Genomic DNA, 26,461 nt, shown 5'->3' with positions numbered 1-26,461 from the left:
GTCTGTTAAGTGCCATAGTATTATGTCTAAAAAACAATGTACATACCTTTTTTTAAAATGTATTTATTGATTTCAGAGAAGAAAGGAGAGAGTGACAGAAATATCAGTGATGAGAGAGAATCATTGTTCGGCTGCCTCCTGCATGCTCCACACTTGGGGATTGAGCCTACAACCCAGGGATGTGCCCTGACCAGAAATGGAACTGTGACCTCCTGGTTCACAGGTTGATGCTCAACCTCTGAGCCACGCTGGCCAGGCCAAGTACATACCTTTTTTTAAAAAAGTTATATTTTTATTGATTTCAGAGAGGAAGGGAAAGGGAGAGAGAGAAACATCAATGATAAGAAAGAATCATTGATTGGCTGCCTTCTGCATGCCCCCTACTGGGGATTGAGCCCCAAATCTGGGCATGTGCCCTTGACCAAAAGGGTACCTGGGACTCTACAGTCTGCAGGTCGGTATTCTATCTAGTTAGCCAAATTGGCTAGGGCTGTACATATCTTAATTTAAAAAAACCCTTTATTGCTGGCCTTGGCAAGGTAGCTCAGTTGGTTAGAGAGTCATCCTGATACACCAAGGTATTGGGTTTGATCCCCAGTCAGGTCACATATAACAACCAAGCAATAAATGCATAAATAAGTGGAACAACAACATTTCTTCCTATCTCTAAAATTAAAAAATTAATTAAAAAATACTTTATTGCCTTTAGCATGTCATCTTTGCTGGCCTTGCCCTGATGCTGACTGCTGACTGAGCAGGGTGCTAGTTGCTGAAGGTTGGGGTAACTGTGGCAATCCTATCTAATAAAAGAGAAACATGGTAATTAGCATACGACCGCTACCCTTTCCATTGGCTAATCAGGGCGATATGCAAATTAACTGCCAGCCAAGATGGCGGCCTGCAGACAGGCAGCTTAAACTGAACATGAGGCTTGCTTGCTTCAGTGACAGAGGAAACCAACGTTCCCCGCCTGCCTTGCCGACCTCTGAACTTGCAGTTGAAGAAACATTGTAACAAATATAGAAGCTAAACAAAACCCCAGAAACCTGCGTTCAGCGAGCCCGGGATCTCAGAGCTGGAGTTATACATTGTTTCGATAATAGAACACAAACAAACCAGATACCTGATTTCAGCAGCAGCAGAGGCCTAGAGCTGGAGCCAGACCTAAAGCTGGCCCAGAATAAAAAAAAAAAAAAAGGACCAGTTGGAAGCTTCAGCCCTCAGCCCCTCACCCAAACTGGCCAGGCACCCCAGTGGGGACCCCCACCCTGAAGGGTGTGTGACCAGCTGCAAACAGCCATCATCACCTCACCCAGGCTGGCCAGGCACCCGAGTGGGGACCCCCACCCTGATCCAGGACACCCTTCAGGGCAAACCAGCCATCCCCACCCATGCACCAGGCCTCTATCCTATATAGTAAAAGGGTAATATGCCTCCCAGCACCGGGATCAGCGGAGCCGCGAGGCCTCCCAGCACCAGGATCAGCAGAGCCGAGAGGCCTCCCTGCACCGGGATCAGCGTGACGGGGGCAGAGCCCAAACCCCCTGATCGCCCTGTGGCTCTGTGTGTGACAGGGGGCGGGGCCACAACCTTCCTATCTGCCCTGCTCTGTTTGTGACAGGGGCAGGCGCCCCAACCCCCTGAGCAGCCCTGCTCTGTGCCTGATAGGGGGGAGCTCCCCAACCCCCTGATCGCCCTGTGGCTCTGTGTGTGACAGGGTGCGGCGCCCCCCCCCCCCACGGGCCCTGCTCTCTGTGTGATGGGGTAGAGCCATAACCTTCCCATCGGCCCTGCCCTGAGTGTGACAGTCGCGGCGCCCCAACCCCCTGATCGGCCCTGCTTTGTGGGTGATAGAGGGCAGCGCCCCAACCCCCTGATCCGCCCTGCCCTGAGTGTGACAGGGGGTGGTGCCCCAACTCCCCTATCGGCCCTACTCTGTGAGTGACAGGGGGGAGCTCCTCAACCCCCTGATAGGCCCTGCTCTGTGCATGACGAGGGGAGCTCCCCAACCCCCTGATTGACCCTGCTCTGTGCGTGACAGGGTACGGAGCCCCAACCCCCCTGATGGGCCCTGCTCTGTGCGTGACAGGGGGTGGCGCCGCAACCTCCCCATCGACCCTGCCTTGAGTGTGACGGGGCGGTGCCCCAACCCCCCAATCGGCCCTACCCTGAGAGTGACTGAGGGTGGCATCGCAACCTCCCAATCTGCCCTGCTCTGTGCATGACAGGGGAAGGTGCCCCAACTCCCCAATCGGCCCTGCTCTGAGCCCGACCAGGGTCTGCACCTAGGGATTGGGCTTGCCCTCTGCCACCCAGGAGCAGGCCTAAGCCAGCAGGTCGTTATCTCCCGAGGGGTCCCAGACTGTGAGAGGGCACAGGCCGGGCTGAGGAACCCCCCTGAGTGCACAAATTTTTGCGCACCGGGCCTCTAGTTCTATAATAATAAAAGTGTAATATGCAAATTGACCAAACAGCAAAACAACCTTCTGGATGACCACACTATGACACCCACTGGTGCCAGGTCAGCCAAGGCGGTTGTGATGTGATTGGTCGGGGGCTTGGCCATTGCCGCATGATAGCCCTACAGAGGGAGGCCAAGGCCACTGGCTGGCAGGGCGATTGATCAATTGGGGGGCTTCATGATTGCCCCAAAGAGTGAGGCCCACGCCACTGACTGGTGGGCTGCGGTGGGTTGGTGGGGCCTCCCTCTGTGGGGGTGATTCATCACGGAGCCCTCGCCAGGTGGGCAGGGACTACCTCTTTGGGGCGATTGATGGCAGAGCCCTGGCCAAGTGGGCGGGGCTTACCTCTGGGGCGATCTATCATGGGGCTCTGAGGGAACCCCCCCTTCCGCCGATTGCATGAATTTCTGCACCGGGCCTCTAGTCTATATATATAAAAGGCTAAGTGACCGACCGTCTGACCAACTGGCTGGTACATATGACAAGCACTGGCAGTCCTATCTAATAAAAGGCTAATATGCAAATTGACCAAATGGTGGAACAACCAATCGCTATGATGGGCACTGACCACCAGGGGCCAGACGTTCAACGCAGGAGCTTCCCTCTGGTGGTCAGTGCGCTCCCACAGGGACTGATGGCTGGTGAGTGCAGCTGTGGTGGCGGGAGCCTCTCCCGCCTCCGCAGCAATGATAAGGATGTCCAACTGATGGCTTAGGCCTGCTCCACAGGGCCTAAGCTGTCAGTGAGACATCTCCCAAGGGCACCCAGACTGCTAAAGGGTGCAGGCTGGGCTGAGGGACCCCCTCCTCCAGTGCACTGGACCTCTAGTTTAAAAATAAATGTTGACTTGTGCAATACATATAGAGCTCTTGCTGGCACCAATTGCACGCATGTGTTTTGATCTGTGATTATCGATCATCAATTTGGTTGTTTTTGTTGACATTCTGGAGCTGAAAGAAAGTGGTGTTGTGGACAGAATATGTCTGAAAATCAACTATTGGCACAACATACCTCTGAAGCCAAAAGAAGCCAGCAAAATGTTGAAAACAGACCTGACTTGGTAGCCAGGGTTTTTAATATTAAGCTAAATGCTCTTTTAAATGATATATATATAAATTCAATTTGTTTGGCAAAGTAATAGCTAAAATTCATGTCATAAATAACAAGGACAAACTCTAGAGTAGGAATATTCCTACCTGAATCCGTTTTTGGACATGGTCAGTTATATGTTGCTTTTTCTTGAGTTCAAAGAGCTTGTGGCGTTAAAGTTGTAAATATTTCATCACATGGGAAATTAGTCAAGCACTTTGAAAGTGTTTTTATTCTTAATGTGGTATACAGGGAGATATTCGAATAAGTTTAATCAAATTTTTTTAAAATTTTGTTTTATTGCTTAAAATATTACATAGAGTAGTACATATGTCTCCTCCCCGCCCCCCCCCCCTTGACCTTCCCCCGGCCTCCCCTACCCCTCAGTGTCTTGTGTCCATTGGTTATGCTTATATGCATGCATACAAGTCCTTCGGTTGATCTCTTATCCCCCCCCCAACCCCCCCCCCCCCGGCCTTCCCACTGTACTTGGATAGTCTGTTCCATGCTGTTCTGCCTCTGTATCTATTTTTGTTCATCAGTTTATAATGGTCTTTATTATCCATAAATGAGTGAGATCATGTGGTATTTTTCTTTCATTGACTGGCTTATTTCACTTAGCATAATGCTCTCCAGTTCTATCCATCCTGTTGCAAATGGTAAGAATACCTTCTTTTTTACAGCAGCATAGTATTCCATTGTGTAGATGTACCACAGTTTTCTAATCCATTCATCTGTTGATGGGCACTTAGGCTGTTTCTAAATGTTAGCTATGGTAAATTGTGCTGTTATGAACACAGGGATGCATATATCCTTTCTGATTGGCGTTTCTGGTAGTTTAATCAATTTATTTTTTTAATTTATTTTTAAAAAATCTTTATTGTTCAGATTATTACAACTATCCTCTTTCCCCCCCCCCATAGCTCCCCTCCACCCGGTTCCCACCCCACCCTCTGCCCTTACCCCCCCCCCCACTGTCCTCATCCATAGTTGTACGATTTTTGTCCAGTCTCTTCCTGCACTCCCACACCCCTTTCCCCCCAAGGATTGTCAGTCCACTCCCTTTCTATGCCCCTGATTCTATTATATTCACCGGTTTATTCTGTTCATCAGATTATTTATTCACTTGATTTTTAGATTCACTTGTTGATAGATGTGTATTTGTTGTTCGTAATTTTTATCTTTACCTTTTTCTTCTTCTTCCTCTTCTTAAAGGATACCTTTTAGCATTTCACATAATACTGGTTTGGTGGTGATGAACTCCTTTAGCTTTTTCTTATCTGTGGAGCTCTTTATCTGACCTTCCGTTCTGAATGATAGCTTTGCTGGATAAAGTAATCTTGTTGTAGTTCTTGCTATTCATCACTTTGAATATTTCTTGCCACTCCCTTCTGGACTGCATAGTTTCTGTTGAGAAATCAGCTGACAGTCGTATGGGTATTCCCTTGTAGGTAACTGGCCTTTTTTCTCTTGCTGCTTTTAAGATTCTCTTTGTCTTTTGCTCTTGGCATTTTAATTGTGATGTGTCTTGGTGTGGTCCTCTTTGGATTCCTTTTGTTTGGGTTTCTCTGCGCTTCCTGGACTTGTAAGTCTATTTCTTTCACCAGGTAGGGGAAGTTTTCTGTCATTATTTCTTCAAATAGGTTTTCAATATCTTGCTCTCTCTCTTCTTCTGGCACCCCCATAATTGGGATGTTGATACACTTGAAGTCCCAGGGGCTCTGTACACTATCTTCGTATTTTTGGATTCTTTTTTATTTTTGCTTTTCTGGTTGGGTGTTTTTTACTTCTTTGTATTTCAAATCTTTGACTTGATTCTTGCGATCCTCTAGGCTGCTGTTGGATCTCTGTATAATATTCTTTATTTCAGTCAGTGTATGCTTAATTTCTAGTTGCTCCTTTATCACAACCTCGAGGGTTTCACTAGACTTATTGACTGTCTTACTAAATTTATCAGTGGTTTCTAGAAAATTCTTTTTTTAAAATATATTTTATTGATTTTTTACAGAAAGGAAGGGAAAGGGATAGAGAGTTATAAACATCGATGAGAGAGAAACATCGATCAGCTGCCTCCTGCACACTCCCCACTGGGGATGTGCCTGCAACCAAGGTACATGCCCTTGACCAGAATCGATCCTGGGACCTTTGAGTCCGCAGGCCGACGCTCTATCCACTGGGCCAAACCAGCGAGGGCACAAAATGTATTCTTAAATAATAAGACTTGAAAGTTGAAATTCCTCCTTGAATGGATGTTGTGTTAGCAGGCATGAAAACAGCATTAATCTCGTACATCATCAGAGCTAGGGTGACTAGGATCATTGTCAATTAGCAGTTATATTTTGAAAAGATTTTTTTTCTGAGAAACAACAGTGGGTTTAAAATATTCAGTAAGCCACGTCATAAACAGATGTGCTGTCATCCAGGCTCTATTCCATTTATAGAGCACAGACAGAGTAGATTTAGCATAACTTTTAAGGGCCCTAGGATTTGGAATGGTAAATGAGCATTGGCTTATAGTCACCAGTTGCATTAGGACCTAACAAGAGAGCTATCCTTTGAAGACAAGCATTGACTCTATATATGAAATTCTTAGATGGTATCTTCCAACATAAGGCTGTTTTACCTACATTGAAAATCTGTTATTTAGTGTAGCCACCTTCATTAATTATCTTAGCTTGATTTGGATAACTTCTACATTGGCACTTGCTTCTTTGCTTTGCGCTTTCATGTCATGGAGACAACTTTCTTTAAACACGAACCACCTTTGCTAACTTCAAACATTTCTTCTGCAGCTTCCTTGCCTCTCTCACTCTTCCTTCAAAGATTTGCTAAGAGTTAGGGCCTTTGTCTGGATTAGGGTTTGGTGCAGTGGTTCTCAACCTTCCTAATGCCGCGACCCTTTAATACAGTTCCTCATGTTGTGGTGACCCCCAACTATAAAATTATTTTCGTTGCTACTTCATAACTGTAATTTTGCTACTGTTATGAATCGTAATGTAAATGTCTGATATGCAGGATGTATTTTCATTGTTCGTGACCCACAGGTTGAGAACCGCTGGCTTAAGGGCATGTTGTGCCTGAAACCACTAAAACTTTCTGCATATCAGCACTAAGATTGTTTCACTTTCTTATTCTTTTTCACTGGAGTAGTACTTTTAATTTCCTTTAAGAACTTTTCCTTTGCTTTTACAACTCTACTTTTTGGTGGAAGAGGCCTAGTTTTTGGCTTATTACAGCTTTGAATATGCCTTCCTCACTAAGCTTAATCATATCTAGCTTTGATTTAAAGTGAGAGACATGTGACCCTTTCACTTGAACACTCAGAGGCCATTGTAGGGTTATTAATTGGCCTGTTTTCAATATTGTATCTCTGGGAATAGGGAGCCCTGAAGAGAGGGAGAGAGACATGGCAATGGCTGGTCTATGGAGCAGTCAGAACACACACAACATTAAGTTCGCTGTCTTATCTGGGTGCAGTTAATTGGTGTCCCAAGACAATTACCATAGTAACATCAAAGATCACTGATCACAGATCACCAAAACAAATGATAATGAAAAAGTTTGGAATATTGTGAGAATTATCAAAATGTGACACAGATACAGGAAGTGAGCAAATGCTGTTGGAATACGGTATTGATAGACTTGCTTGACTTGGATTTGTCACAAACCTTCAGTTTGTAAAAAACACTATATCTGTGAAGCACAATAAAGTGAAGTGCAATTAAAGGAGATATGCCTCTACAACAGTGGTTCTCAACCTTGGCTGCACATTAGAATCACCTGGGAATCTTTTTAAAATCCTGATTTCTGGGCCTCATCCTCCGGAAATTCTGTTTCTTTGTTACTAATGTTGTGGCCCCACCCCATAACAAAGAAACAGAATTTCCGGAGGATGAGGCCCAGAAATCAGGATTCTAAAAAGATTCCCAGGTGATTCTAATGTGCAGCCAAGGTTGAGAACCACTGTGTCTACTAGAACAGTGCTCTTCTGGCAATATGCCCTGTTTTCTCATTAACTGTACCAAAGCCAGTAATTTCATGGTTTGGGTAGGGGAAAAATGTGAATGTCATTGTAAAATAATTGGTTTGCAAAATTAGTAATTATATAGTAGTGCCATTATTTGATAAAATTTGAATGAACACTGTATATCATATTTAGAATGAATATTAAAAAGGACTGAAATATTAAAGTGGTTGTAACCCTGAGACATGATTAAGCAAAATAAACCTATTGTTAAGGAAATTTCAACCTTCCATTAGATTGTATTTTATTAGTCAATTGGCACTATTAATTTCTGATGAGGTAATTTTTAGTGATTTGTCAGGTAAGTGGTAATTGTCAGCTATTTTGATAGGCACAGAGAAATATGTATGACATTTTAAAATGTCTATTTGTGCCCTAACCGGTTTGGCTCAGTGGATAGAGCGTCGGCCTGCGGACTCAAGTGTCCCAGGTTCGATTCCGGTCAAGGGCATGTACCTTGGTTGCGGGCACATCCCCAGTAGGGAGTGTGCAGGAGGCAGCTGATCGATGTTTCTCTCTCATTGATGTTTCTAACTCTCTATCTCTCTCCCTTCCTCTCTGTGAAAAATCAATATAATATATAAAATAAAATAAAATAAAATAAAATGTCTATTTGCCCATTTGCCAACATATATATTGCTTTGTATGTTAAAACCTGGAGGAGGTAGTTGGCATCAATGAACAAACTTAAAGCTAAATTTGGTAATTTATCTTGTTCTGATGAGTATTCTAAAACAACCAGAAATGAAGCAATAGTTTAAGTCTAAATTATTTTATGCTATCACAATATTCTGACCTTGCAGCTTAGCTAGACTACTCAAATTTTACCCTTTCACAAATGTACTCAACTTATCCCATAAAGCATTACTTTGAAATTTTAAATAATACTATAGTGGGAAGGTTGTCAAATTTGTCTCCCTATCTAAATCTATATGCCTCAGGATACAAAATTAATATTCAGAAATCATTCACATTTTTATACACCAATAATGAAATATCACGGCCCGAACCAATATGCTCAATTAATATTTGACAAAGGAGGCAAGAACATACAATGGAGCCAAGATAGTCTCTTCAATAAATGGTGTTGGGAAAATTGGACAGATATATGCAAGAAAATGAAACTAGACCACCAACTTACACCATACACAAAAATAAACTCAAAATGGATAAAGGACTTAAATGTACGACAGGAAACCATAAAAATTCTAGAATAATCCAAAGGCAACAAAATCTCAGACATATGCCAAAGCAATTTCTTCACTGATACAGCTCCTAGGGCACTTGAAACTAAAGAAAAAAATGAACAAATGGGACTACATCAAAATAAAAAGCTTCTGCACAGCAAAAGAAACCATCAACAAAACAAGGAGAAAACCCACTGTGTGGGAAAACTTATTTGCCAATGTCATATCTGATAAGGGCCTAATCTCCAAAATTTATAGGGAACTCATACAACTTAACAAAAGGAAGATAAACAATCCAATCAAAAAATGGGCAAAGGACCTAAATAGACACCTTTCAAAAGAGGACATTCAGAAAGCCAAGAGACATATGAAAACATGCTCAAAGTCACTAATCATCCGAGACATGCAAATCAAAACAACAATGAGGTACCATCTCACACCTGTCAGACTGGCTATCATCAACAAATCAACAAACGACAAGTGCTGGAGAGGATGTGGAGAAAAAGGAACACTTGTGTACTGCTGGTGGGAATGCAGACTGGTGCAGCCACTATGGAAGACAGTATGGAGTTTCCTCAAAAAACTACAAATGGAACTCCCATTTGACCCTGTGATCCCATTTCTAGGAATATATCCCAAGAAACCAGAAACACCAATCAGAAAGGATATATGCACCCCTATGTTCATAGCAGCACAATTCACCATAGCTAAGATCTGGAAATAGCCTAAGTGCCCATCAGTAGATGAATGGATTAGAAAACTGTGGTACATCTACATGATGGAATACTATGCTGCTCTAAAAAGGAAGGAACTCTTACCATTTGCAACGGCATGGATGGAACTGGAGAGCATTATGCTAAGTGAAATAAGCCAGTGAATGGAGGAAAAATACCACATGATCTCACTCATTCATGGATAATAGAGACCATTATAAACTTTTGAACAGTAATAGATACAGAGGCAGAGCTGCCTCAAACAGATTGTTAAACTGCAGCAGGAAGGCCGGGGAAAGTTGGGGGGCAGGAGGGAGGGGTATAAGAGATCAACCGAAGGACTTGTATGCATGCATATAAGCATAACTAATGGACATAAGACACTGGGGGATAGGGGAGGCTAGGGGACTGTCTAGGGCGGGGGGATAAAATGGACACATATGTAATACCCTTTGTAATACTTTAAGCAATAAATAAAAAAAATAATGAAATATCAGAAAGAGAAACTAAGAAAACAATGTCATTTACAATTGCATAAAAAATAAGAAACTTAGAAATAAATTTGCCCTAACTGGTTTGGCTCAGTGGATAGAGCGTCAGCCTGCGGACTCAAGGGTCCCAGGTTCGATTCCTGTCAAGGGCATGTACCTTGGTTGCGGGCACATCCCCAGTAGGGAGTGTGCAGGAGGCAGCTGATGGATGTTTCTCTCTCATCGATGTTTCTAGCTTTCTATCCCTCTCCCTTCCTCTCTGTAAAAAATCAATAAAATATATTAAAAAAAGAAATAAATTTAACCGAGGAAAATTATAAGATACTGAAGAAAGAAATTAAAGAAGGTACAAATAAGTGGAAGCATATACCATGCTCATAGATAGGAATAATTAATATTAAAATTTCCACACTACCCAAAGCAATTGATAGAGTTAATGCAATTCTATTAAAATACCAATGGCATATTTTACAAATCTGGAACAAATAATCCAGAAATTTATGTAGAAGCACAAAAGACTCCAAATAGCCTTAGCAATTTTGAGAAAGAAGAACAAAGTTAGAGGTATCATTCTACCTTATATCAAACTATACTACAAGGCCATAGTAATCAAAATAGCATAGTACTGACATCAAAACAAACATAAATAAATGGAACAGAATAGAGAGCCCAGAAATAAAACCATGGCTACAGTCAATTAGTATTTTTATTTTTTAAAAATATGTTTTATTGATTTTTACAGAGAAGAAAGGTGAGGGATAGAGAGTTAGAAACATCAATGAGAGAGAAACATCAATCAGCTGCCTCCTGCACGCCCCCTACTGGGGATGTGCCTGCAACCAAGGTACATGCCCTTGGCCGGAATCAAACCTGGGACCCTTCAGTTCGCAGGCTGACGCTCTATCCACTGAGCCAAACCAGTTAGGGCTGCAGCATTATTTATAATAGCCAAGATATGGAAGCAAACCAAGTGTCCATCAATAGTTGAGTGGATAAAGATGTGGTACACACTTTAATAGCTGGTAACTCACTTAATTTTGAAAACGAACTGTATGTTAATAAACAGTAAGTTTATAATCATTCGAAGTGTGTATACATTTTTGGGACACCTTGTATACAATCGAATACTACTCGGCTGAAGAAAAGGGCTCTTACCTTTTGAGATAGCATAGATGGACCAAGAGGGTATGCCAAGTGTAATAAGTCAGACAGACAAAGACAAATACTTTGGATTCTAATGAGTAAAATAAAGAAAATAGAAACATACTCATATATACAGAGAACAGACTTGTCAGAGGGAAGAGGAGTTTGGGGGCTGGATGAAAATGGTGAAGGGATTAAGCAGTACAAATTGGTAGTTACAGAAGAGTCACAGAGATGTAGATTACAACATGGGCAATATAGTCAGTAGTGTCATGATCACTATGTATAGGGCTAGGTGGGTGCTTGGGGCAGTGGGGGACCACTCTGTGAGTGCATAATTCTCAGACAACTTTGCTGTACATCTGAAGTTGGTACAGAAAAATATTGCCCTAGCTGGTTTGGCCCAGTGGATAGAACATCGACCTATGGACTGAAGGGTCCTGGTTTCGATTCCAGTCAAGGGCACATGCCTGAGTTGCGGGCTCAGTCCCCAGTAGGGGGCGTGTAGGAGGCAGCCAATCAATGATTCTTTCTCATTGTTGATGTTTCCATCTCTCCCTCTCCCTTCCTCTATGAAATTAATAAAAATATATTTAAAAAAGAAAAATATTGAATGTTAACTGTTTGAAAAACAAAAAATACACAAAAATATGTGTCTGAAGAATTTAGGTGATTTACTTTAGAATCATTGCCAATTTTTATTTATTTATTAAAAAAAATTTAAGTGTAAAAAAAATTTAAGTGTAGTGGTAAGATATATTGGGGCAAAGGGAAATAATACACGGTCGGGGGTGTAGAGGGTAGGGAGGTTCCAGCAACAACTGCCTAGAAGCATTGCCAATCTTTAAATGTTATTGAAGAGCTATCAAGTATTTTTTTCAATTAGGGTGAACGCCATGAATCCCATTCTTTTTTAAAATATATATTTTATTGATTTTTTACAGAGAGGAAGGGAGAGGGATAGAGAGTTAGAAACATCAATGAGAGAGAAACATCGATCAGCTGCCTGCTGCACACCCCACAACCAAGGTACATGACCTTGACCAGAATCGAACCTGGGACCCTTCAGTCCACAGGCCGACGCTCTATCTACTGAGCCAAACCGGTTAGGGCATGAATCCTATTCTTAATTTCACCCTAAAACATTATTTTAAGGGGTGTGTTGTGTTCTTTTAAATTATTATTTAGAACTAGGTACTATGGTAGTTGTAGAAGCATAGATGTTGAATTTTCACCTTTGTGACTATTTTATTGGAGATATTAATACCACTTTGTAAGCATTTTGGGGGTACCTACTAACTGTTCAACCCCAGACAACCTGATTACTTCCTTAAAACATAAAACATTCCCTTCTGTTTGTAAAGCTCATTTAATTAATACGGTAATCATAAAGAGTTGTAATAAGGTTGTGCATTACAAGGAAGATTCAGGTTGATGCATTTAGAGACATGATGTTTTATTATTTTTCCTTTTTGCATTGATTTTTGATTAAGGAAGAGAGAGGGCGAGGGAGAGGGAGAGAGAGAGGGAGAGGGAGAGGGAGAGAGAGAGGGAGAGAGAGAGGGGGAGAAATTGTCTCCTGTAGGCACAGGGACAGGGGAGGGAACAAGAAACTTGGGTATGTGTCCTAATGGGGAATCAAACCTGCCACCTTTGGATGTACAGAACGATGCTCCAATCCACTGAGCAACACCAGTCAGGGCAAGGGATGAGGTGTTTTAGAATGAGTGAATGTCTTGGTGGCTGAGTATATACATGGTAGAGGATCTTGCAGTTTATAATGATAAACTTGATATAAAAACTAGAGAGCTAGTAGATTTCATATTCTTCTGATAAAGGTTATCAGAAGGTAAACTTGGTTTTCTGCCTTTGAGCAAACTTCTTTGAAAACTCAACACAGTGTTAATATTGTAGTTAAAAACTAGCGTGCGAATAAATGGAAGCTCTCTTAAAAGCCATCTTAATTTCATGTGATGTAGTTTTAAGATTTTAAAATTGGAGGTAAATATGTATCTTAATAGTTAGGTTGTGCACAATGGGAAGTACAACTTCCTGTCCCAGAAGGTAAGGAGATCTGAAGCTATTTTTTTTTTATTTATGTGGATTAGTGTTGAGGGGGAAGGAATAATTCCTTCTGAAATACTTAGTTGCAGGCCTATAATTTAGATCTGTGGGCATCTTTAAGTGTTGTCTGTCAAGACTTAATAGGAATTTGACAACAGGTAAGATGGAAAATATTTTATTTAATATTTATATATGTTTATTGTGTGTCAGACACTTTTATAAGCCTTTTTGAAAATATTAATTTGTTTAATATTTATAGTTTATGTACTATTTTGTGTTCTGCAACATTATCAGACTTGATACTTTTTTAATGGGAACTGGTTTCAAATGGTTCCAGTGGAAAATATAAGTAATCCTGTGATTAGTTTCCCTCTACATCTTATGACAAATATTTAATTAAACAAAGTATCAAAAGACCATATCTCTATTTTAAATTAGTGAGATGGAGCCTCACCCTCTTACTGTTACTATTCATAGTTTTAAAAATCCTGGGATTTTGCTGCTAATTTTTAAAAAGTTAAATTGCAAAACGAATAAAAATTAATTTTTCTCAAATGATTCTGTACCACTTACTTGCATTGTATTGTTACATTTTATGCATCTCATTTCTATGTGAAACTTACGGTGGTATATACTGTAATATTTTTACATCCTTGGAATCCTCTAGGTTTTTATTTATTTAATTTTCTAAATATTTTTATTGATTTCAGAGAGGAAGGCAGAGAGAGAGAGAGAGAGAAACATCAATGATGAGAGAGAATCATTGATTGGCTGCCCCCTGCACGCCCCACGCTGGGGAAGGAGTCCATAGCCAGGGTATGTGCCCTTACCAGGAATCCAACCTGACCTCCTGGTTCATAGGTCATCGCTCAACCACTGAGGGGGAGTGGGAAGGGGGCTTTAGGTTTTTAAATGCTGGACAAATTAAAGAATAAATGTGGAAGTGATTCAGAGATTGGAATGATCATGTGAAGGTAGTCTGAGGTGAGATCCCTGTCCTAACTCCAACACACAAAGATTACAAATTTAAAAGCATGAATTTATATATATATATAAAACTTATGAATTAAAAGATGTTGGAAATCATTTTTCAGTGGAGAGATGAGAGCAAGTTTATGGTTCTAGCATTTATATCTGGAGTTAGGCTACACAATCCAACAGACGTGCGTTAATTTCATGTTCGGAAAGGCTAAACTATTGGGAAGATAATTTACAAGGAGCTCTATTACTTCTTGGCTGGCGGTTAGGAAACTACTGGTGACAGAAATTTGGGTGGGTTTTTGTTTTGTTTTGGTTTTGGTGAAGGAGGAAGGAGGCGCTGTGCAGCGCCTAAAAAACTTCCCGAGGCCGCTTGCCAGCCAGGGGGCAGCAGGAAACCAGAAAGCTTGATTGTAGCCCTGAGTTCCCTCTCACGTGACGTGTCCCTCTCCCAGCCTCGCCCGCCCTGCTTCCGGCCTGGGCATCACCCGGAAGTGGGGGGAGGACTGTGGGAGGGGTAGAGGCGGCTGGCGGGTAGCAGGGGGTGAAGGAAGAGAAGCCACAGAGGCACGAGTTGCTACAGCCGCCGCCGCCGCCGCCGCTACTATGACTTCTCCCGCGGTGTGAGATTGGAGCCTCCGCGCGTGGATTTGTCGCTGTCACGGGCTGCGTAGCTCCCGAGGTTTAACCATAGGACAAAAACCAGGTAAGTTTTATATCGGCCTCCCGTCGTCCCCTTCTACTGGAGGGGTGCTCTCTACTGTCAGTCTGTGCTACTGAGTGTGGCAAGAAGGTCATTTTAATCTGGGGTGGTTTCCAAACTCACTTCTTCACAACTCCCGGTATTTACCACACTCTTGTTTTACTTCCCTTTCCAGGGGAATGAGATGGGGAGATTAGGTCCTGACCTGTGTCAGTTTCTTGTACCCTATTGGGGTAGTGTCCTGATCATCCGTGGCCTATCTTATTACCTAATTAATTTGGAAGGTCTGTGCCCGATATTGGAAGTCACATAGGCTGATCATGTCATCATCAATGAAATAATATAAAAATTGTTTTGCTTCTTGTGTCCCTCTGGGAGCATAAGCTAAACTCAGGGAGCACTTTTGTTTCCATTCCATTTTGTTCATTCTGCCCCCTCCCCAGTAAAGTTACTCACCATCCTTGTCGCACACTGTGTCATCTTTATCTTTGTCACTTTTTTTGTTGTAGAAGCGGTCGTTATCTTAATCACCGACAATATTTATGGGGGTTCACAAATCAATATTTTTCAGCATTTCATCTTTGTCTTAATACAGTTTCTTCATCTACAATAATATGGCTTTGTATTGAGAGTGTGTGCAGAACATTGAATTAGGTGATATTGAGGTGTGGGGGTGGGTGATAGGGTGCACAAACAAGAAATAGGCCAGAGTCGTTGGCCTAAGAGTTTGCACTCAAGTAGTTGAGTTTAGTTATGAAGATTTTGGATTCTAGCAGGCTCAGTGATGAATTATTAGGCTGCTTTTCTAATCCTTTTTAAAGGATATTTTGAACTGAGATTTTTAAAAATGTATTTTTAATTAAATTTATTGGGATGACATTGGTTAAGATATTTTTTATCTCTTAAACTTTCTTATGTCTACAGTCATGACATGAGAGGGTTTTTTTTATACTGGAGGGTCTCACAGTGTAGTAGGAAAGACTAATACACCCTTTTAATCTCAGTAACGTATATTAGAAACAGAAAGTGTTATGAGAGTACAGGGAAAGGAGCATTTGAACTAGGCCTTGAAGAATGGATAGAATTTAGCTTTGTAGTGGAGGGCAGGCCAGGTAGAAAAAATAATGTGAGCAACAGCTTGGGGGGCTAGGAAGATGCAGGACATCCAACAACACACTGTATGTTAACATCCCAATTTCTAACACAGCCACATCTTCTAAGATTTTCTGGTTAAAAGAAAAAAATATATAATACAAAACTGGTAAACTTACAACCATATCCAACTACCCTGCAGCCAATAAAAAGGTTTATACACGATGGTGGAGTAGAATGTCAACTGTAAATGAAAAATGAAAACAAATAGAAATCACCCACAATTCCATCACCTCATAATATATCCACTGTTTTTTCTTCTGTATTGGTGAGATTCTTTACTCCTGCTAACATTAAACATTTAATCCATAAAAAGTTTATATAGAGAAAAAAATACATGTAATGTCAAAAACAGTGTTAACGTAGTATGATATTTATTTCTGACATAAACTCAAATCTAAAAGAGAAAAAAGTGAAGCTTGCTATAGGTACTTTAATTTTGAGTGTTGTGTCTAAAATATAATTTGGAATCATTTTCCAAATTGCTGGGAATGAATAACAAAATTGTCTAAAGCCAGAAGCTGTCCCAGGTTTTCCCCATGGAATTTCTGCATTGCTTTTTCTCCTTCAAACTGATTTCTCTACTGGTCTTAACCTGATAGAATCTATTATTTTCCAACCATAGTCTTACAAAGGACTAGATTCGTGGCCTCTTGGTAGAGTTAGCTTAAACAATAATCCCGCCAGAGAATAGGTTAACATCTCTGGTCTGTAGTGCAGAAGGTTGTTTTTTTTTTTTAAAGTACATGCAAAAGCAATAAAATGTGTTTGAAAATGAGATCAAGAGAGTGAGCAAAAATAACCCCGACTAACAGACTACAACCTTTATTTCTCTAAGGGCTCTAAGGCAATAGATTCCTTTTTAGAAACCTTGTTATAACTAAAGTTTGCCAGTCTACACACACTTGGAAATCTTTAATCAATACTTTAGACATCCCAGTGAGTGAAAATAATCTTCATTTGCCAGTTGATAAAATAAATTTTGAGAAGAGATTTTTCTGACATGATGAGAATAATGTTTGGGAGTTTTGCCTCAAAATTTCCTTTATTCATCTTAAAGGGCAGTAGAGCATTTAAAGGTTTCACAGAGTTTTGTTTTTAAATAGTGATCTTTCTTAGGACATAAATTAAGATGGGAACAGCGAGCGGGGAGGCAGACAATAGTCAGGTCTTTTCATTTCAATTTACCACCCCAGCAATCCTGTTTTTAACTTATAAAGTTGTCTTCAGGTTGATTTAATGTGATATAACTTACTTGCTGTAATAGTATGGCAGGAAATGTATCACAAGACTTTTGGAAAGTATTTCATTAAAGTGAAAGAGTAGGATGTATCTGGTTTCATAAATATGTTCCTAGTTTCTCCAGCACTGTTAGAAAATGTAAGTGATTTCCTCATCCTTATGGGCTCAAATGTGTGGGATATTGGTAGGTTACATCAGTTTTCACAGATACTTTTTTCCTTGAAGGAAACGACGATAAAATATCCCCATTTTGAGCCAATTATTGTGCTTTGTCCCATGTTTTCTGCCCACCTTTAGAATTATACAGCTGTGTCTTAAGGATTTAATTTTTAACCTATTTTTACTTTATAATTCTCTAGTGTAGAATTCCAGTTTTCCCGACCTATAATCAAAAGTACATTTTAACAATTTACTGATTGAAGTAAATGGGGTATTTCACATCTTAGGGAAATTGTTTTAGCCTGGCCATTTACCTTAGTTGATTTTGTTGGTAAAAATGATTGTTTTGTTTTAATTGATGCTGATCCTGCTTATGTATTTGATGTCCCCAACCAAAGCAGATCGGGAAGGAATAATATTAGAATTACTTCCCTCCCCTGCCCCCACCTGTATGATTCCTGGAATTGTGAAGAAACTGGTTTCTGCCCTCTTGAATGTTCACCTGAAGCACACTACCTGCCACTCACGAGAGGAGAGCACTAAGAGGGCTTCTGTTAAGACATGAAAAACTGTCAACAGAGATATAAGAACAGGGGGAAAGAATTTCACAGTGGAATTCTAAAAAAGATTCTCAGGGCTATTTAGGATAAATTTGTAGTTGACCTATACTGTCATGAGGATAATGAAGAGTTGATCCTTGAGCTAACAAAAACAGAGAGCTTAGTTGTTAAAGCATTCCAGTGTAATATCCTTTGGTAATCCTTGCACTTAAAATGGCAGGAAAAAAAAGATTTCTAATTTTTTTGTGTGATGCTAAAATTATTTGCTCTAAGAATTCTTATTTAATGAGTATACTATCAATTTAATAAAATAAAGTACCATATATTGATTGATAACTATATTAATTATATTATTAAAACACTAATATTAATATTAAATTATTTCTATACAACTATTTTCATTTTGATCAAGAAATGTTTTCTCTTATTTTACTATACCATTTTACTGTTAATTATTAATATCATTTTTAGTTCAGCTTTATAGCCACAATATCTTGGTATTAATTTCTAATCACAACAGTAAGTTCATTTTTATGTATTAGCAATCAGATTGGTGTCATATATCTTCAAGTATTGTCTATCTAAAGCAGTGTTTTATCTTGTTTATCTTTTTCTAGCTAGGTGATAACAGGATAAACCTTTGTAGTCTTCAGATAGTTTTAAAGTCTTAAATTCATTGTATGATGATGGATAAAGGAATAATTTATTTAGTATAGTATGTTATTTGACCTTGAGTGTCAGGGTATGATTGGGATTGTTCACTGTATTATTACAAATATAACTCACAAATTCCTGTTAATTAACTTCAGGGCAAGTGATAAGTCACTGGATCCTGAATCTTTCACTCTTTAAAAAAAATGTTTTATTAGAGAGAGAGGAAGAGAGCGGTATATATAGAAACATCAATGATGAGAGAGAATCATTGATTGACTGCCTCCTGCATGCTCCCTACCAGGGATGGAGCCTGCAATCTGGGCATGTGCCCTGACCAGGAATGGAACTGTGACCTCTTGGTTCATGGGTCAATGCTCAACCGCTGAGCCACACCTACTAGACTTTCACTCTTTTTTTTTTTGCATTTAAATGAAAAATTCCAGAATTGTTCCTCTGTCTGATGTGAAAAAATAAATCCTGTACTTTGTCTGTTATTTGCACTTTGGCAAGAGTTGACATATTTTTTCATAGGGCAAAAATTTTAAAGTGATATTCAACTTTATTAAATCCTGAAATACATGCAAATATATGAAAGTATATGTGCATATATATATCTATAAGTGAAAACTGAGATCAAAGTGAATATATAGCTCCATGTATTTTTTAAAATTTATTTTATTGAGAGGAAGGGAGTGGGATAGAGAGTTAGAAACATTGATGAGAAACATCGATCAATTGCCTCCCGCACACCCCCCACAGGGGATATGCCTGCAACCAAGGTACATGCCCTTGACCAGAATCGAACCTGGGACCCCTCAGTCCGCAGGCCGACGCTCTATCCACTGAGCCAAACCAGTTAGGGCAGCTCCATGTATTTTTAAAAAATTTTACCTTTATTGTTGAAATGGGGGGAGAAAAGGGGGGTATCAAAAGTTTAATCCTAGACCTAGTAAGTGGTTAAACTGAGATTAGTTAATCAATCTGGCTTAAGAACCTATACTCTTACCTAACAAAAATGAACTGTATTTTTAAAAAATATGTTTTTTATTGATTTTTAGATAGAGAGGAAGGGAGAGGGAGAGAAACATTGATGAGAAACATTATCAATTGGCTGCCTCCTGCAAGCCCCCTGTTGGGGATTGAGCCCACAACTGGGAATGTGCCCTGACTGGGAATGGAACCAGCAACCTCCTGGTGCATGGGTCAATGCTCAACCACTGAGCCATACTGGCTGGGCTCAACTGTGTTTTTTTAAAATCCTCACCTAAGGATATTTTTTCCATTGCTTTTCAGAAAGAGTGGAAGGGAGGGAGGGAGGGAGGGAGGGAGAGGGAGAGAGGGAGAGAAGGAGAGAAGCAGAGAGAGAGAGAAACATAGATCTGAGAGAGACACATTGACTGGTTGCCCCCTACACATGCCCTTACCAGGGGTAGGGAGAGAACGCACAACCTAGATACCTGCCCTTGACTGGGAATTGAACCTGCAACCCTTTTGTGTGCAGGGTGATGCTCTAACCATTTAGAAACACCAGCCAGGGCTGAACTATATATATATTTTTTTCATTTACACATAGATCATTATTTATTACTTTTCAATTTTTTTTTATTATTAGTTAAGGTATTACAAATGTGTCCTCATCCCCCCCTTTAACCCCCAATCTCCCCCCCCCCCACACAAACTCATGCTCCCATCCCCCCGTTGTCCATGTCCATTGGCTTGGCTTATATACATGTATACAAGTCCTTCTGTTGATCTCTTCCCCTTACCCCCGCCCTCCCCTACTTTCCTTCTGGGGATTGATAGCCTGATTGCTGTTTCTCAGTCTTTGGGTCTTGAACTATATTTTTTAAAGAACATACACATTTGAACAAAATTAGGTCCTAAGAATTAAGTACATTGTTTGTCCTACAGAGAGAAATGCCCAAGCAAAATCTCAGACATCTCTCATAGCAATATGTTTACTGATACATCTCCTAGGGGCAAAGGAAACTAAGGAGAAAATAAACAAATGGGACTACATCAAAATAAAAAGTTCTGCACATCAAAAGAAACCATCAACAAATGAAAAGGGAGCTCGTTGTATGGGAGAACATATTTGGCAATGATACATCTGATAAAGGGTTAATATCCAAACTATATAAGGAACTCATACAACTCAACAAATGGAAGAAAAACAATCCAATTAAAAAATGGGCAAAGGACCTAAATAGACACTTCTCCAAATTGGACATACAGATGGCCAAGAGACATATGAAAAAATGCTCAAAGTCACTGATCATCAGAGAGATGGAAATTAAAATGACAATGAGGTATCACCTCACACCTGTCAGAATGGCTACCATCAACATATCAACAAATGAGCCCTATCTGGTTTGGCTCAATGGATAAAGTGTCGGCCTGTGGACTGAAGGGTCCCGGGTTCTATTCTGGTCAAGGGCACATGCTCGGGTTGTGGGCTCGATCCCCAGTAGGGGGTGTGCAGGAGGCAACCAATCAATGATTCTCATCATTGATATTTCAGTCTCTCCCTCTCCTTTCCTTTCTCTGAAATCAATAAAAAACACCAAAAACCCACAAATGAACAAATGATAAGGGCTGGCAAGAATACGATGCGTAGAAAAGTGAACCCTAGTACACTGATGGGAATGCAGAGTGGTGCAGCCATTATGGAAAACAGTATGGAGTCCTCAAAAAATTAAATATGGAACTGTCATTTGACCCAGTGATCCCACTTCTAGGAATATATCCTAAGAAACCCAAAACACCAATCAGAAAGAATATATGCACCTCTATGTTGATAGCAGCCCAATTTACAATAGCTAAGATCTGGAAACAACCAAGTGCCCATCAGTAGATGAGTGGATAAAAAAGTTATGGTACATTTACATTATGGAATACTATGCAGAAGTAAAAAAGAAGGATCTCTTACCCTTTGAGAGAGCATAGAAGGACCTGGAGATTATTATGCTAAGTGAAATAAGCCAGTCAGAGAAAGACAAATATCATATGACCTCACTTATATGTGGAATTTAATGAACAAAATAAACTGACAAACAAAATAGAGCCAGAGACATGGAAGCATGCAACAGACTGATGATTCTTAGAGGGAAGAGGGGGGCCAGGAAGGGATCAGCCAAAGAACTTGTATACATATTTGCATAACCCATGGACACAGATAATAGGGTGGTGAAGACCTGGGGCAGAGGGGAGGGGCAGGCTACAAAGTCTCAAGGTGGGGGGGGAAGGGGACATGTGTAATACTTTCACCAATAAAGATTTTTTAAAAAGAGAGAAATGCCCAGCTTGGCCAGTGTGGGTCGGTGGTTGAGCATTGACCTGTGAACCAGGAAGTCTGGGTTTGATTCCCAGTGGGGCCATGCCTGGGTTGTGGGCTTGATCTCCAGTGTTGGGCATGCAGGAGGCAGCTGATCAGTGATTCTCTCTCATCATTGATGTTTCTCTCTTTTTCTCCCTTCCTCTCTGAAAACAATACAAATATACTAAAAAATATATTTTTTAAAAAAGAGAGATAAATGCCCATTTATCTTTTTTGAAAGTATGAATGAACACATTTATTTGATGATTAAAAGTTAAAGTATTGCCTGGTGGTATGGTTCAGTGGTTGAGCATCAACCCATGAACCAAAAGATCGCTGGTTCGATTCCAGCTCAGAGCACATGCCCAGGTTGCAGACTCGATCCTTAGTAGGGGGAGTGCAGAAGGCAGCCTATCGATGTTTCTCTCTCTTCCTCTCTCTCTAAAATCAATAAAAACATATTTTAATAAAATTAAAGTATTGGCAGCTCAAAATTTCCTTGGTAGTGTCAAACTAAATTCAAAAGTAAGGATCCATAGTTTTGTTTTTATTTAATTAACTTATTTAAATATATGCTAAAATATCCAATGTTTAAAATGATGTTAGTCTTATTTTATTTGTATTCTCAGAGTCTCCCAGGAAATGGTTTGTGTGTGTTTATCATCTTTACAGGAAGCACATCTTTGAACTTGGTTAGACTTTGATATATATTATATGTTTTTCATTTAAACTGTACTATGAGATCATGAAGTAAAAGTGATAAGCATAAATTGGAACATTGTGGTTATATTTTCTGGACTATTGGATATTATTCTCCTGATAACGTCAAAACATCTTAACCTTACTACTGTACTGTGATGTGCTGTTTTGGAGAGGCACTATAATAGGATTAAAGAATGTGGTCTGTGGCACCAGACTGCCTGGATTGGAATTCCACCCAGCTCCTCTGCTTACTTGTATGACCCTAGACAGCTTTCTTACCTTTTTTTATTTTGCCTAAGTTCCTCAAAATTTGGGGGCAATAACAGTACCTGACTCTTAGGATTGTCAGTGAATTAATACATATAAGCCTTAAAAGCAGTGCTTGGCAGGCAATTTACACACAAAGTGGTTACTATTATTCTTTTCATACATTATTTACTGTAAATATAGTTTTAACAATCTGCATAATAAAATTTTAAATTATAGTTTTGCTGTTCTATAAATTTAGTAGATTACCAGAGCAATATACTAATCAATTAGTACCTGCAAACAATATTTCATTTCTACATTACACCATAGAATATGGAAAACTCACATTGTGAGGGCACCAGTAGCCTACAGTACACCTACAGCATGTGCACATGGTATCTCAAAATTCATTATGACAGCTAGCAAGTCATATGACCCTGATGTACTCATTCTACTTCTTCACCAATCTGCTTGTAGAATTAGTGAGCCAGACTCTGGGCTATTGAATTTCTCTTAATTGCCAAATGCTGAACCATACCTGATGAATAATTTCTGAAATATAAAATGTTAGCAATGGAAAGGCTTTATTCATGTCTAATCTATTCTGCAAAATAGCTGCATTCTTATAAAGTTGTGTGCAAACTAAATTTTTTTATTGATTAAGGTATTACATATGTGTCCTTATCCCCCCGTTCCCGCCCTCTCCCCCACCCCCCACTCATGCCCTCATCTCCTGGTGTCCATGTCCATTGGTTAGCTTATATGCATGCATACAAGTCCTTTGGTTGATCTCTCCCCTTACCCCCACCCTCCCCTCCCTTCCCTCTGAGGTTTGACGGTCTGATAGATTCTTCTCTGTCTGTGGATCTGTTTTTGTTCATCAGTTTATGTTGTTCATTATTTTCCATAAATGAGTGAGATCATGTGATATTTACCTTTCTCTGACTGGCTTATTTCGCTTAGCATAATGCTGTCCATCTCCATCCATCCTGTTGCAAATGGTAGGAGTTCCTTTCTTTTTGCAGCAGCATAGTATTCCATTGTGTAGATGTGCCACAGTTTTTTAATGTACTCATCTGCTGATGGACACTTAGGCTGTTTCCAAATTTTAGCTATTGTAAGTTGTGCTGCTATGAACATAGGGGTGCATATATCCTTTCTGATTGGTGTTTCTAATTTCTTGGGATATATTCCTAGAAGTAGGATCACTGGGTCAAATGGGAGTTCCATTTTTAACTTTTTTTTTTTAAATATATATTTTATTGATTTTCTACAGAGAGGAAGGGAGAGGGATAGAGAGTCAGAAACATCGATGAGAGAGAAACACCGACCAGCCGCCTCCTGCATAGGCCCCACTGGGGATGTGCCCGCAACCAAGGCACATGCCCTCAACCGGAATTGAACCCGGGACCTTTCAGTCCGCAGGCCAACGCTCCATCCACTGAGCCAAACCGGTTACGGCCCATTTTTAACTTTTTGAGGAAACTCCATACTGTTCTCCACAGTGGCTGCACCAGTCTGCATTACCACCGGCAGTGCAAGAGGGTTCCTTTTTCTCCACATCCTCACCAACACTTGTCATTTGTGGATTTGTTGATGATAGCCATTCTGACATGTGTGAGATGGTACCTCATTGTTGTTTTGATTTGTATCTCTTGGATGATTAGTGACTTTGAGCATGTTTTCATATGTCTCTTGGCCTTCCTTATGTCCTCTTTCAAAAAGTATCTATTTAGGTCTGTTGTCCATTTTTTGATTGGGTTGTTTATCTTCCTTTTGTTAAGTTGTATGAGTTCCCTGTATATTTTGGAAATTAAACCCTTATCAGAGATAACATTGGCAAATATGTTCTCCCATGCAGTGCGCTTTCTTGTTGTGCAAACTAAATTTTTATATTGAATTATATCAGCACTCCAGTTAATAAATGTTTATTATGTTCTTGTATATATAGTGTTTACTCAGTCCTATGTGATAAGCAAAGAAGCATAGGCATATGCTCCAGTGTCTAGTCAGAGAAAAATGTCTAATACCAAACAATTACAGAGAAGTTAAGTACTAACCTATGATGCTTATTCCAAGGGTATTTATAATTCAAAAAGAAAGTGGGTGCAAGTATTTCATGGAGGAGTTGGGACTTGGGCTCATTTACTCACTCAGCAATTATTTGAGTAGTTACCATGTGAAATATGCTGGGGATATCATAGTGAACACAGCAGATATGACCCTGCTTTTGTGGTGTTTACAGACAAGTAATGTGTTGGGATTTAAATATATGGGTGAGGAGACCAGTCAAAATAAAGTCATAGAAAGAAATGGCAAGCATGGACCATGTGGCAGTGAGGGCACTTGCCTGATTGTAGTAGAGATTTTGTGTTGGAGAGGAGTATTGAAAATAATAGATATGGGCCATCTTTTGAATGATTCGAACAGCTAAAGGGTGTCCCAAAATTCACGCAAGAAGTAATTTTGATAGAAAACACAGGTTTATACTTAAAATTTGTAAATTTTTTATTGATTCATAAAGTATACAGTATAGGGTTATGTATGGAATAGCATATCGGGTAAATGACCTCCACGGCTTTGCTGGCACATACGCACTCGTTTGTTGAAATTTTCCATGACCGTTTTGCATAAATGTGGCTGAATTTCGATGAGGCTCATTTTCATCTTGATGACTTGGTTAATCGACAAAATTGTCGCATTTGGGGTTCAGAAAATCCATGAGTGATTGTTGAGAAACAAATGCATCCACAACGTGTCACTGTTTGGTGCAGATTTTGGGCTGGAGGCATCATCGAACCATTCTTCTTCAAAAATGCGGCTGCTCGGGCAATAACAAAAGAGTGCGTATGTGCCAGCAAAGCCGTGGAGGTTTTACCCGATATGCTATTGCATACATAACCCTATACTGTATACTTTATGAATCAAAAAATATACAATTTTTAATTATAAACCTGTGTTTTCTATCAAAATTACTTCTTGCGTGAATTTTGGGACACCCTTTATTTAAGTCTGTGGGAAGTGGGGTAGAGCAGTCTTATGGGTCTGAGTGAGCCCTTACCCTATGACCGTGGTTGGCAAACTGCACCTCGCGAGCCACATGCAGCTCTTTGACCCCTTGAGTGTGGCTCTTCCTAAGCCTTAGGAGTACCCTAATTAAGTTAATAACAATGTGCCTACCTATATAGCTTAAAAGTTTAAAAAATTTGGAGACGGGAGAACCAAGATGGCGGCATAGGTTAATGCCGGAGTTTGCTGCCTTGAACAACTACTTCAAAAGTGAAACTAAAAAACGGAATGGACATCACCCAGAACCACAGAAACGCTGGCTGAGTGGAACTCCTACAACTAGGAGGAAAGAGAAATGCATACGGACACTCAGAGGAGGCACAGTGCTGAAGTCAAATTCTGAGGTGCGGAGTGCGCCGAGCGGGCTGGCGGCGGAGGGCGCAGTTGGCGTTTTCAATCAGGAGGGAGTCGCAGACTCTGAGCTCCAGATACAGGCGAGTCTTTAGGGACCCAGACTCAAACGGGAGAAGCGGGACTGTCTGGCTGTGGTCAGAGCGAGTGCAG

The 26,461-nt window shown here is 40.3% G+C and overlaps 1 protein-coding gene across 1 annotated transcript in view; it reads left to right on the top strand.

The window, feature by feature from the left end:
* Positions 1 to 14,655: 14,655 nt before the first annotated feature.
* Positions 14,656 to 26,461, top strand: part of ATP7A (ATPase copper transporting alpha) — a gene marked incomplete at its 3' end in the record, with an annotated part of 177,092 nt that continues 165,286 nt past the window's right edge. The window contains exon 1 of the mRNA XM_081080790.1: positions 14,656 to 14,857. The remainder of the gene's footprint in view (positions 14,858 to 26,461) is intronic.

This window comes from Myotis nattereri (genome assembly GCF_964212035.1).
Source record: "Myotis nattereri genome assembly, chromosome: X".
NCBI lineage: Eukaryota > Metazoa > Chordata > Mammalia > Chiroptera > Vespertilionidae > Myotis > Myotis nattereri.
This window is presented reverse-complemented; position numbering and strand designations above follow the sequence as displayed.